Consider the following 13,555-nt stretch of genomic DNA (forward strand, 5'->3'; position numbering starts at 1 on the left):
AGGTAAACATTCACAAAAAATGTACTGTCTGTACAGTCCTTCTGAAGTTGCAAAAACTTCCTGCAAAATTACTAAAAGGGATTAAAAAAGTGGGATAAAGAATAAAACAGCAGAAAGCAAGAAAACTTGGACACCGGAGCACAGATCTATCTATCTATCTATCTATCTATCTATCTATCTATCTATCTATCTATCTATCTATCTATCTGTCTGTCTGTCTGTCTGTCTGTCTGTCTGTCTGTCTGTCAGTGTTGATCGGATACCTCATTATCCTATTTGAGTTTGGTCGAATTCGGATAGTAAACTATTCGAATTCACTCGAAGTTCGATATTCGAGTTAATCGAATATCCGATTCGACCTCGGATATCCGAAGTCACTATCCGAGTCTGTATTCGAGTAAAATATTTGAGCTGGCCTTAAATAGCTTTTAAAACTTGTATTGGAGGTCAATGATGCACGAAACCACCTTTTTTATGAAGAAAACATCAAGTGATTATGTGGTGATGTAGTAGTTATAAAAAAGGTATCAAAAATAGTAAATTAACTTCATGAAAAGTGTTTGCATGAGAAGGCGTGTCCAAAATGGTTGTTGGAAGTCTTCATTTACGTCGTCTTCATCTTCTTCTTCTATATCTTCTTCTTCTTCTATATCTTCTTCTTTTTCTTCTTCTTCTATATCTTCTTCTACTCGAATCTTCTTCATCTTCTACTTCTTGTATCTTCTTCAATTATCTTTTTCTTCTTCTATATCTTCTTCTTCTTCTTCTTCTATATCTTCTTCTTCTTCTTCTTCTTTAATATCTTCTTCTTCTATATCTCCTTCTTCTATATCTTCTTCTTCTTCTTCTTCTATATCTTCTTCTATATCTTCTTCTTCTTCTTCTTCTTCTATATCTTCTTTTTCTTTGTCTTCTTCTTCTATATCTTCTTCTTCTATATCTTCTTCTTCTTCTTCCTCCTCTTCTTCTCTATCATTATATTATGTGTCTTGGTTTTCCTTTCTTTTGTAATATTTTTTTTACTTCATTTGTGGAAATATTTTATTTTAATAACAACACCATAGTTATATTTGTGTTGATGGCATAATAGGTAGTGGCACATTGCAAGCCACAGCGCCTTTTTCTGTGTACCCTGGCGGTGGTAAAACACAGACATCAGCAGGAGGAGGAAGTAGTTGCAAGTTGTAGTGTGGTAAATTTAATAGCTGGCAGGAGAGTGGGTGGCAGCAGAAAAAATAGATCTTCTTCTGTTCTCCCTGGCAGTGGTAGCAGCACACAGACAGCAGAAGCTCAATGCAGCTACAGGAGGAGGAGTAGTGTGTGTCAGGCAGTGTGATGTGACTAATAGGCCCTGGTTCCGAGCGGTGGTACCAGGGCCGTAAATAAACAGCATGAGGTTCCAGACAGCGGTCATGAAGCCCACATTGTGTCCAATGCACAATTGGGACAGCACAGTTTTCAACCCGGACACCTCTAAATTAATTACATTTTTTTTTCAAATTGATGCAGCTATTTTTGAGCGTAATAGCTGGTGGCGCATGGGCAGCAGCACCTTGTAATGTGTTCCTTGGCAGTGGAGACACAGGCAGCAGGAGGAAATACAACAGCAGGCAGCGTGAGGAGGATGAGTGTGTGGCAGACTGGCAGCAGGCATCAGGAGGGCAGGCAGCGAGACATAAAAGGCCTTGGGTCCTAGCGGTGGTTCCAGGGCCGTAAATAAACAGCATGAGGTTCCAGACAGCGGTCGTGAAGCCCACATTGTGTCCAATACACAATTGGGACAGCACAGTTTTCAACCAGGACACCTCTAAATTAAATACAATTTTTTTTTTTCAAATTGATGCAGCTATTTTTGAGCGTAATAGCTGGTGGCGCATGGGCAGCAGCACCTTGTAATGTGTTCCCTGGCAGTGGAGACACAGACAGCAGGAGGAAATACAACAGCAGGGAGCGTGAGGAGGTTGAGTGTGTGGCAGACTGGCAGCAGGCAGGAGGGCAGGCAGCGAGACATAAAAGGCCCTGGGTCCTAGCTGTGGTTCCAGGGCCATAAATAAACAGCATGAGGTTCCCGACAGCGGTCGTGAAGCCCACATTGTGTCCAATACACAATTGGGACAGCACAGTTTTCAACCCGGACACCTCTAAAATATTTTTTTTTTCAAAATAAATAATGCAGGGCAGGCAGCTATTTTTGAGCGTAATAGCTGGTGGCGCATGGGCAGCAGCACCTTGTAATGTGTTCCCTGGCAGTGGAGACACAGACAGCAGGAAGAAATACAGCAGCAGCAGGTGTAATGTGTGTGCACCACTTCATGTCCCCCTCTCGCCGACAACAGGGGCCAGGAATTCGCCTTTCACCCAAGCCTGGTTCATTTTGAGAAACGTCAGTCTGTCCACAGACTTTTGAGACAGACGAGATCGCTTCTCAGTGACGACTCCACCGGCTGCACTGAAGCAACGCTCCGACAGTACGCTGGAAGGGGGGCAGGAGAGCACTTCCAGGGCATACTGCGCAAGTTCGCTCCAGATCGACAGGTGCTTGACCCAATACTCCATGGGATCAACAGGGGCAACGCTGTCAAGCCCGCTGAAGGACCCCATGTAGTCAGCCACCATGCGGGTCAAGTGCTGCCTGTGACTGGAGAAGGATGCTGCTGCAGGCACCTCCTCTCTAGTCCTTGGCAGCTCTACACTCATGCGCACGATCTCCTCCTGCAGGCAGGAACTGGCTGAGCTTCCCTTTCAGACGTGGGTCCAGCATCATGCAGATCCAGATGTCCTCCCTCTGCTTCATCTGGATGACCCTTGGGTCCTTGCGCAGGCACCTCAGCATGTGCGCTGCCATTGGGAAGAGTCTGGCCACGTCTGCTGGCACATCATCGCCAGTCCCAGAGCCGACAGTGCTGTCCTCCTCTTCCTCTGCCTCCTCCACCTCATCCTCTCTCCACCCCCGCACCAGTCCAGCTGCGCTCTGCTGCTCCCCCTCATCAGCAGCAAGGTCAGGGACCTCCACCAACTCCAAGCCCTCCTCCTCAGAGGTGGCCTGTAAAGCTGCCTGCAGCTCCTGCTGGTCCAAGGCTGCTGCTCCCTCTTCCAGCAGTGCATACAGGGCCCTGTCCAGTACACACACCAAGAGGACCCACTCGCACACCATTGCATGGTCCCTGCTTACCATGTTGGTGGCCTGCAGGAAGGGTGCCAGCACTGAGCACACCTGCTGCATGTGCCCCCAGTCCTCTGTGGAGATGATGGATGGGAGGTTGGTGGCGGCACGCCCAGTTGCAGTGATGGAGGCAACTGTTGCTCGTGCAAGGTACTGGCTGACAGCCTGCCTCTGTTCAACCAGACGCTCCAACATCGCCAGGGTGGAGTTCCAGCGAGTTGGAACATCGATCATGAGCCGGTGCTGTGGCAGTTGCAGCTCCTTTTGCACCTCTTCCAGGCTCGCTACGGCTGCAGGCGGGTGCCGGAAATGATGCACAACCTTCCTTGCCGCCTCAAGGAGTCGGTCCATCCCCTGGTAGGTCCGCAGGAACTTTTGGACTACCAGGTTCAGGACGTGCGCCAGGCAGGGGATGTGGGTCAGGTCTCCCCTGCTGATTGCAGCAACCAGGTGTGCCCCATTGTCGGACACCACCTCTCCGACTCTGAGGCCTCTGGGGGTCAGCCAATTCCTCTCCTGCTCTCGGAGTTTGGCCAGGACATGGTTCGCCGTCAGTTTGGTCTTCCCCAGGCTGACCAATTCCAGCAGCGCTTGGCAGTGGCGGGGCTTCACGCTGCTGCTGAGGCGGGGGGTTTGGGCTGGTGTGCCGGAGGATGGAATCGGATCAGAGGAACCTGCTGCAATTCCGCTGACCCTGCATGGTGGCACCACCCACTGCGTTGTTGCTGCTGCTGCTCTGACAGTGCCCGAAGCTGCTCCCCCCTCCTCACCCCCTTCCTCCAAGCTGACCCAATGCGCAGTGAAGGACAGATAGCGGCCTGTCCCAAACCGACTGCTCCACGAGTCCATGGTGACGTGGACCCGTTGACCCACCGCATGCTCCAGCCCTCTCCCGACATTGGCCATCACAGAGCGGTGAAGTGCAGGGATGGCCATGCGTGCAAAATAATGTCGGCTGGGGATTGGCCAATCGGGGGCTGCACACATCAGGAGCGCACGCATGTCGCTCCCCTCCTGCACAAGGGAATAAGGCAGGAGTTGGGAGCACATGGCCCGTGCCAGCAAGGCGTTCAGCTGACGCACGCGACGGCTGCTGGGAGGGAGAACCCTGACCACCCCCTGGAAGGTGTCGCTGAGCAGAGTCTGGCGACGCCTTTTGCTGGCACGGGAATCACTGGAGGGAGCAGAGGAGGCCACTGAGGACTGGCTGCCAGAACAGGCCTCAGTGTCGGCAGCAGAAGTTGCAGAGGGAGGAGGAGCAGTGCATTTCTGACGCACTCCTGCTGGTGCTGCTGGAGGAGGTGGAGGAGGGCGGGTGGCTGCTGACGGCTTCGCAGTGGTGGCGGGTCTGCCACTGCCACTGCCAGCTTCCTTCAACTTCATGAACTCCTCATGCTCATGAAAGTGTTTCCCTGCCAGATGGTTCACCAGAGAGGTGGTGCCAAACGCAGTGGGCTCCTTCCCTCCACTGAGCTGCTGGCGGCACTGGTTGCAGGTGGCATACTTGCACTCCACATATGGCAGGGTGAAAAAATTCCAAATTGGGGAGGTGAAGTTGCCCCTTCGGCTCGAAGGTGCTGCTGCTGCTGCTGGTCTCCCTGTGGTGGTTGGGGGGGGGGGTTCTCAGTGCAGCTGGTGGTGGCACTGGCAGAACTCTTCGGATCAGCACACTGTGTGGCCTGCATACCACGCCCACTTCTTTTCCTGCCTAATATGTCTGTGATGCTGATCCTTCTAGCAAGGCCCGCAGACGCATCCTCCTCCTCCTCCACAGAGCTGATGAAATCCCCAGGATCTGCCACCCAGTCTCTGTTCTTCACCCTGTCATCATCATCCTCCCCCTCCGCAAACATGTCCTGCTGGGATGACCCCACAAACTCCCCTTCTGCATGCATGGGCTGAGGGACAGTCACCACTGTCTGACTGTCCAAAGCATCATCCCCCAAAGTGCCCATCAGCATTTCTTCCTCCTCCATTGCCAATTCTGCCCCAACAGCACTCCATAGCCCCGCTGTGCTTGGGGATAAGAAGGTGCTGAGTGACAGGGTGCTGGTGTTGCCCGCTGGGGCTGGAGAACTGCACTCCTCCTACTCCTCCCCAGGCAGTGCTGGGCGGCTGCTGCTGCTCTTGCGAACAGGAGTGGTGGCGGGGGTGGAGGACTCGGTTCCAGAGCTAATGGTGGCCTGCTCATCCACCATCAGTTCAACCACAGAGTCTGCGTCCTTCTCCTCAATAGGACGGCTACGACCTGGCGGTGGGAGGAACATCTGCGCCACACGCTGCTGATGCTGCTGTGTCTCCCAGCTGTTGGGCGGCCAAGGCGTCCACGGCCAGTGGCTAATGGCGGAATAGCCACTGGTGCAGACGCAGAACTGTGCATGGTGGTGGTGGTGGTGCGGCTGCCATGCCCACGACCTCCTCTCTTGCCGATGCCCTTGCTGCCCCTGCCCAAACCGCGGCTGCCAGTGCCAGACATCGTATATTTTTAATATTATACAAATGAAAAAAAAAAGTTATGTATAGGCGGGTGGGACAAGTGGGGTACTTTAATGGGGTGGGACTGGTGGTGGTGGTGGGGGTGTGAGGTGATGGACAGGTGTACTCTACAGCAGAGATCGGTGTAGCGCTAACGAGAGAGTGCGCTGTGCGCACACAAAGACCCTAGCTGACGCTGACTGACGGTGTCCCTATACACAGACTACAGTACAGTACAAGTCAGCGAATACACAATAGAAGTAATATAAACCAATAGGATGGGTGTAGCACTAACGAGAGGGTGTGGACAGCGCAGACGTGCACTGCGCACACAAAGACCCTAGGTAACGCTGACTGATGGTGTCCCTATACACAGACTACAGTACAGTACAAGTCAGCGAATACACAATAGAAGTTATATAAACAAATAGGATGGGTGTAGCACTAACGAGAGGATGCGGACAGTGCAGACGTGCACTGTGCACACAAAGACCCTTGGTAACGCGGTGACGGACGGTCCCTATACACAGACTAGAGTACACTACAGTACTAACTAAACAATAGAAGAATCTAGCTAAATAATAGAACAGGTGAGACTAGATTACAGAGAGCAGATACAGGACAGGTATAGCAGTAAAGCTGGGCCTTGCTAACTACAAAATAGTACAAATCTAAATCTATCTAACACAGAAGTAGTACAGTAGTAGGACAGGTGAGAGCACAGGTAACTAGAGACTAGAGCACAGAGCAGGGCAGGCTGCCTTGCCTAGGCACAGGGCCTAGCTGCTGGCTGCAGCTGCATCAGCACCAGTGACAGTCTCCCTCCCTAGTCCCTAATCACACAAACTAAACTGCCTAAAATACAATCTATCTACAATACAAAGCAATACAGTTGAATATCAAGTGTTGGAGTGTAAAAACGCTTGGTTTAGAACACAATAAATGCACTTGCACACAGACAAAAAGCACTGGAGCAATCTCTCAGTACAATCAGTCAGTAAGTCGCAAGCAGGACGAGTGAGGCAAGATGGCGCCCGCTATTTATAGAGGGGGGCTTGGCCAGGCTCCCCCTCTGTGATTGGCTGCAGTCAGAGGACTGGGAGCCCTCTGATTCGCTTGTTAGGACTCGAGGTGACATCTGACGTGACACTATCCGAGCTGGTGACGCTATCCTCCGGATAGCTGCTTGCTATCCGAGTGCGCTCGAATAGCACAGCCCGGATAGCTAATACTATTCGAGCTCGGTATTCAAGCTCGAATAGTGAAAAAAGAGCTAGGATATCCGAGTATCTTGGATATCCTAGCTCAGATGAGCACCACTGCTGTCTGTCTGTCTATCTATATATAAATATACACTCATCACTGATCAATATGCAATGTTTCCATGCAAGCAGTATCTACACTACACTTGTTCAAATTATTACTGCATTGTTTATGCTCAAGTGATAAACTGCTTAAAAGTAACTTATGGCAAGCATTCCTTAATATCTCTTCTCAGTCTAATGATCTTTCAATTCTATTGAGTTATATTTAATAAACATTATTCATGTACAGAGATAGAGTAAATATAAGTATAAATGAAAGGATGTTATATGCAAATGAGTTATATAAAATGTTGCAAACGTTAATAAATAGTGTCAGTGCCTAAGCAATACAATATAACAAAAGTGCACAATGATTACATACTTTATTATAGAGCACAACCATTCTAAAATGGGCATATAATTCAAAGCAACCTCTGCTTCTCCTCTCAGCTAAACTCTTTATTGGCTCCTAATTAATAAGAGGAACCATTTCAAACTCTTAACCTTAACCTAAAAAGCTCTCCACACTTTCTCTCCCTACATTACCTCACTAGTTTCCAGATACCAACTCAACCGCAATCTCAGATCTGCACATGGCCTTCTTTTGTCCTCCTCTAGAATCACCTCACCTTATTTACATATACAAGATTTCAAAACACATCCATCATTCTCCAACCTTTGAAATCCTGACAGGAAAAAAGTGCCCCTAAGAAGTACTTAGGGGGAAGCCTCTGGATCCTAAAGAGGTTACCTCTCCTGAGTTAAGGACTGGAATAGGCCCTGTCCTAGATAGAGGTAATGTCACATTTTAGGAGGCATTCTGTGAGAAAGCGCGGAAGGGGAGCCGCTTGCTCTCAGAGCGGGGCGGCTGCTTCCGCGTCCTGCATGGTGGCGCGGCGTGGAGGAACCGCCGCATGCCACATAGACAGCGGTGAACGCGGAGAGACCGCCGCGTGCAGTGCGCCGGCTCCCGCGGCGGGCATCAGGGACAGTGCTGGTGAGGCTGGGATTCATAGTCCACCGGGTTTGAGAGTGACGTGCGCACGCGCAGAGAGGCAGGCTCTATATGGCAGCCAGAAGAGTGGGTCAGCTGACATTTCCATCGATCCTCATTGGTCCAGCAATTAGGGGAGGTACTGGAGAGTCCTTTTGTATATATACTGCTGGCTGTTCACTTGCCCGTTGTCTGGCGTTGCGCATGGAGGAAAAACGTTTTAACCATATATTTAGGAAAGGGTTCTTTACAGTAAGAGTGATTAAGATGTGGAATGCATTGCCACAGGAAGTCGTTATGGCAAACTCTATACCTGCATTTAAAGGGGGCTTAGATGCTTTCCTTGCGTTGAAAGACATCCATGGCTACAATTACTAGGTAATGCCTAATGATGTTGATCCAGGGATTTTATCTGATTGCCATCTGGAGTCGGTAAGGAATTTTTCCCTTTAGGGGCTAATTGGACCATGCCTTGTAAGGGTTTTTTCGCCTTCCTCTGGATCAACAGGGATATGTGAGGGAGCAGGCTGGTGTTGTACTTTAAACTGGTTGAACTCGATGGACGTATGTCTTTTTTCAACCAAAATAACTATGTAACTATGTAACTATGTAACTATGAACACAACGTGCTAGCACTCAGACCCTAGTCAGATCCTAAAGTGTGCCGGGACCAGCTGGAGCTGTAATCCTACACTTAGCTAGATTCTGTTGATAGCTTAAAGTACTAGTTTGATTGTGATATCTGTTATGACCTTTTGGCTTGCCTGACTTTCTCCTGAACTCTGATTCTGTACCTCGATATTTCTGATACCCTGTTGCCGAACCCTGCCTGTTTATCAGACTCCGCATCTGCCCTCTGAATCTGTACTTTATCTGTCTGTGTGTTTACGACCTGGCTTGTCCGACCTCGAGAACCGACCTTACTGTTAGAGGGGGTTCCCAGTCCTGTTAGTGACACCTCTCCTTGAGTGTCACTATCAGAGAGTCCTTCCTATCTTAGCTTGACTCCTCTCTCCTAGGAGAGTTCAGGCTTTTGGAAGGAATCCGTGCAGTACTCCTTACTGCCTCGAGGCCTAGGCCTCTTAGTGTTACAGTTACACCAAACACTACACTCTACTCAGGTGTCCAGAGGTTAGCTAGTATATCGGATTATCGGTGATACTGCAGATCATCTATAATCTGGTATATATCTGTATTCCCAGTGATACTGCAGATCACCGGTAATCAGATCCTCTCTGTGCTACACCGTTCGTTACAGAACGCCAGACCCAAAACAAAATGGACGCACGCACTGGTCCTCTGGGTGAACTTGCCACTTTGGTGGATAATGTCAATCGAGTGCTGGGTGAACACAAAGCATTGATTGAAGCTTTGTCAGGGTCTGTACAAACCCTCCAGACGTCAGTGGATGAGGTGCGATCCCCTCCTAGCGTTGACATACACATGCCCGTACCCGAGAGGTTCTCAGGCCACAGATCTGACTTTCGCAATTTTAGGAGTAGAGTGTTATCTTATTTTGAATTGAGACCACGATCCTCTGGTACTGAGACCCAGAGGGTCACGTTTATCAAAACTTCCAGTGACTCCCAGACCTGGGCGTATAGCCTGCCCCCCGGAGACGCAGCTTTGACCTCTGTAGAGGAGTTCTTTAAAGCCATGGCAGTAATTTACGATGACCCGGACCTTGCCGCGACCTCTGAGCGGAAGCTCAAGCTTCTACGGCAAGGCAAGGGTCCAGTCGAAGATTATGCGGCCGAATTTCGTAGGTGGTCAGTTACGGCCAGGTGGGACACCTATGCTCTGTTGGATTGCTTCCTGTCTGGGTTGTCGGATGAGGTCTCCGACTTGATGTTAAGTCAGCCCGAGCCCAAGACAGTCGATGAGGCTATCTCATCGGCCATTCAAATCGACCGTAGGCTACGCCATCAGAGACAGACTAGGGGCAGTCATCGTGTCAGGTTGACATCTTACGCGGCGCCTCCCGCTGCACCCCTAGTAACTCCATCACCCTCTGTCTTGTCTTCTCCGGTCCTGCCTCCGCCTGAGCCGATGCAGATCGGTCGGTCAAAGTTGACCCAGGTGGAGAGAAGACAGAGAATGTTGGAACAATTATGTTTGTATTGTGGTGAAGGGGGGCATAGGGTACGAAGTTGCCCTAATAAGCCGGGAAACGCTACCGCCTAGGAGTTGGAGGGGGTAACACCCTAGGGGCCCGATTCATACCCCTAGAAGAAAAACGGTTGCTTTTTCCCTGTACGGCTACATAAGCCTCCATCGATTCAGGCTCCGCGGCTAATTTTATGAATATAGACTTTGCTAAAAGATTGGGTATTCCGCTCACAGCGGTGGAACCACCCATCCAGGTTATGGCAGTGGACGATTCTCCTCTACAGAGGAATCGTCCGCTGTCCCAGACACCACAGATAGAAATCACGGTGGGGGTCTTACATTCAGAGAGATTACAGTTTTTTGTGTTACACATGTCTACGTCCACCATTATACTTGGTATGCCATGGCTACGCCTTCACTCTCCGCACGTTGATTGGGCCACCGGGCAATTAGTTTCCTGGTCAGAACGTTGTTTCCAACAATGTTTAGGGAAGGTAACTTTGGGCCAAACCAGGATACTTGTGGAGGGGGTTCCTGAGCAATATTTAGATTATGCTGACGTATTTTGCCCCAAGGCAGCAGATAAGTTACCCCCACATCGCCCTTTCGATTGTCCCATCAATCTCCGTTCAGGTTGTATGCCCCCCGGGGGCATTTGTACAATTTATCTGGGCCCGAAAAATTGGCCATGCAAGAATATATCCATGAGAATTTGGCCAAGGGCTTCATTCGCCCGTCCCGGTCGCCTGCCGGGGCAGGGGTTTTTTTTGTTAAAAAGAAAGACGGAGGCCTGCGACACTGTATTGATTACCGTGGCCTGAATAAGATCACCGTGAAGAATCGCTATCCGTTACCTTTGATAGATGATTTATTCACACAGGTCACGAGAGCTAAGGTCTTCTCGAAGTTGGATCTGAGGGGTGCATACAACCTGATCCGCATTAGAAAGGGCGATGAATTAAAGACGGCATTCAACACACCCGACGGGCATTACAAGTACTTAGTGATGCCCTTCGGGTTGTGTAATGCGCCAGCCGTCTTCCAAGAATTAATTAATGAGGTATTCAGAGAGGTGTTGGGCAGATTTGTTCTGGTATATCTCGATGATATACTGATCTACTCTGGCAACCTCTCTGAACACAGGATCCATGTCAAAATTGTGCTGAACAAGCTGAGACAAAATATGCTGTTCGCAAGTTGGAAAAGTGTATTTTTGAGGTGACATCCGTCACGTTTCTGGGGTATGTGATTTCTACCTCAGGTCTGTCAATGGACCCTGCTAAAGTCACAGCTGTCCTGGAATGGCCGCAACCTGTGGGGCTGAAAGCCCTCCAGAGATTCCTGGGTTTTGCAAATTACTATAGGAGGTTTATAAAAGGGTAATCCATGATCATTGCACCCCTTACCAGTCTCACAAGAAAGGGGGCAGATACTACCCACTGGTCTCCTGAAGCTCAGAATGCATTCTCTACTTTGAAGGAATTGTTTTGTTCCGCACCGATCCTGAGACATGTTGACACCTCTTATCCTTTCATTGTTGAGGTTGACGCCTCGGAGGTCGGGGTAGGGGCTGTGCTGTCTCAGCGGTCAGGGTTACAGGGAAGACTACATCCCTGTGCTTACTTTTCTCGTAGGTTCTCTCCGGCAGAGAGGAACTACGATATAGGCAACAGAGAGCTCCTGGCCTTTGAAGAGTGGCGTCACTGGCTAGAAGGAGCAGAGCACACTATCACGGTTTTCACGGATCACAAGAATTTAGAATACATCAAGGGAGCTAAGAGATTAAGTCCCCGTCAGGCCCGATGGTCTTTATTCTTTACAAGGTTCAGATTCATAATTACTTACACTCCAGGCAGCAAAAACGTTAAGGCAGACGCTTTGTCCAGGTGCTTTGAGTCAGAGACAGAACAGCCCTCCATCCCTGAGACTATTGTTCCGCAGAAATTGGTGCTGGCTGCAACCGAGTCTTGGGAAGACTGGAAGGAGACATTAAGTCCCTTCCAGCAGGACATTCCGGAAGGGAAGCCTGAAGGGGTTATGTTCATTCCCCTGCCCTTCCGTCTTCAGATCCTAGAGATGTTCCATGCGCATAAAAATGCTGGACATCCCGGAGCAGCCAGAATGCAGGATCTTGTAGCCAGGAGTGCCTGGTGGCCCTCCCTGTCAGCTGATTGCAAGGAGTTTGTTAGGGAATGTGCAATTTGTGCAAAAAGTAAGCCCTCCCGGCTGGCACCTGTCGGTACCTTACAGCCTTTGCCCGCCCCGAGTGAACCATGGACCCACTTGTCCATGGATTTTGTGGGTGAGCTCCCCAGGTCTGAAGGCATGACGGTCATTTGGGTGGTAGTCGACCGCTTCAGCAAAATGACCCATTTCGTGCCCTTGAAAGGACTCCCCTCGGCCCAGGAATTGGCCGACTTATTCATCATCCACATTTTCCGGCTGCATGGTGTTCCGGAAAACATAGTGTCTGATCGGGGAGGCCAATTCATCTCTAGATTCTGGAGGGCATTTTGCCACCAAATGGGCAGGAAGTTGTCTTTCTCGTCAGGCTACCACCCATAGACAAATGGGCAGACTGAACGGATTAATCAGTCTTTGAAGCAGTTCTTAAGATGTTACGTTGCAGAGGCACAAAATGACTGGGTAAAATTTCTGGCCTTCGCAGAATTCGCACAGAATAATTTAAAGAGTTCTTCTTCTGGTTTTTCTCCGTTCCAGATTGTGACAGGGAGGTCACCCAAATTCTCCCCTTTGCCAGTTGCCTCGTCTCCGTTTCCAACCCTGGAAGCTTGGCAGAGGGCATTTAAAGACATCTGGTGGACGGTGAAGAGTAATTTGGAAAGGGCATTCCGGAGTCAAAAGGGTCAGGCTGACAAGAGACGCTCGTTAGAGTGGAGGTTCCAGCCAGGAGACTTGGTCTGGGTGTCCACACGTCACTTGACCCTGAGACAGCCCTCAGATAAACTGGATCCCAGGTTTGTGGGTCAGTTCTCGGTAGCTAAGAAGATCAATAATGTTACTTATTCCGTTGATCTTCCCACCAGCATGCGTGGGGTAAGGTCCTTTCACGTATCCCTGCTCAAACCAGCAGTCCATGTGGGCCCCACTCCTCCTCCTCCTGTGATGGTAGATGAACGACCTGAATACGAGGTAGAGAAAATTTTAGATTCACGCATTGTACAGAACTCAGTACAATATCTGGTGCATTGGAAAGGGTATGACATTGAGGAGAGACAATGGGTACCTGGGAGTCGCATGCATGCGGACGAATTAAGGAAGGAGTTTCACACCTTACATCCCGAGAAACCTGGTAGGAGTTGTCCGGAGTCCATTCCTCGGGGGGGGGGGGGGGGGGGTACTGTGGGAAAGCACGGAAGGGCAGCCGCTTGCTCTCAGAGCGGGGCGGCTGCTTCCGCGTCCTGCATGGCGGCGCGGCGTGGAGGAACCGCCGCATGCCGCATAGACAGCGGTGAACGCGGAGAGGCCGCCGCGTGCAGTGCGGCAGCT

The sequence above is a fragment of the Hyperolius riggenbachi genome, chromosome 1, assembly GCF_040937935.1.
Source record: "Hyperolius riggenbachi isolate aHypRig1 chromosome 1, aHypRig1.pri, whole genome shotgun sequence".
In the NCBI taxonomy this organism is placed as follows: Eukaryota; Metazoa; Chordata; class Amphibia; order Anura; family Hyperoliidae; genus Hyperolius; species Hyperolius riggenbachi.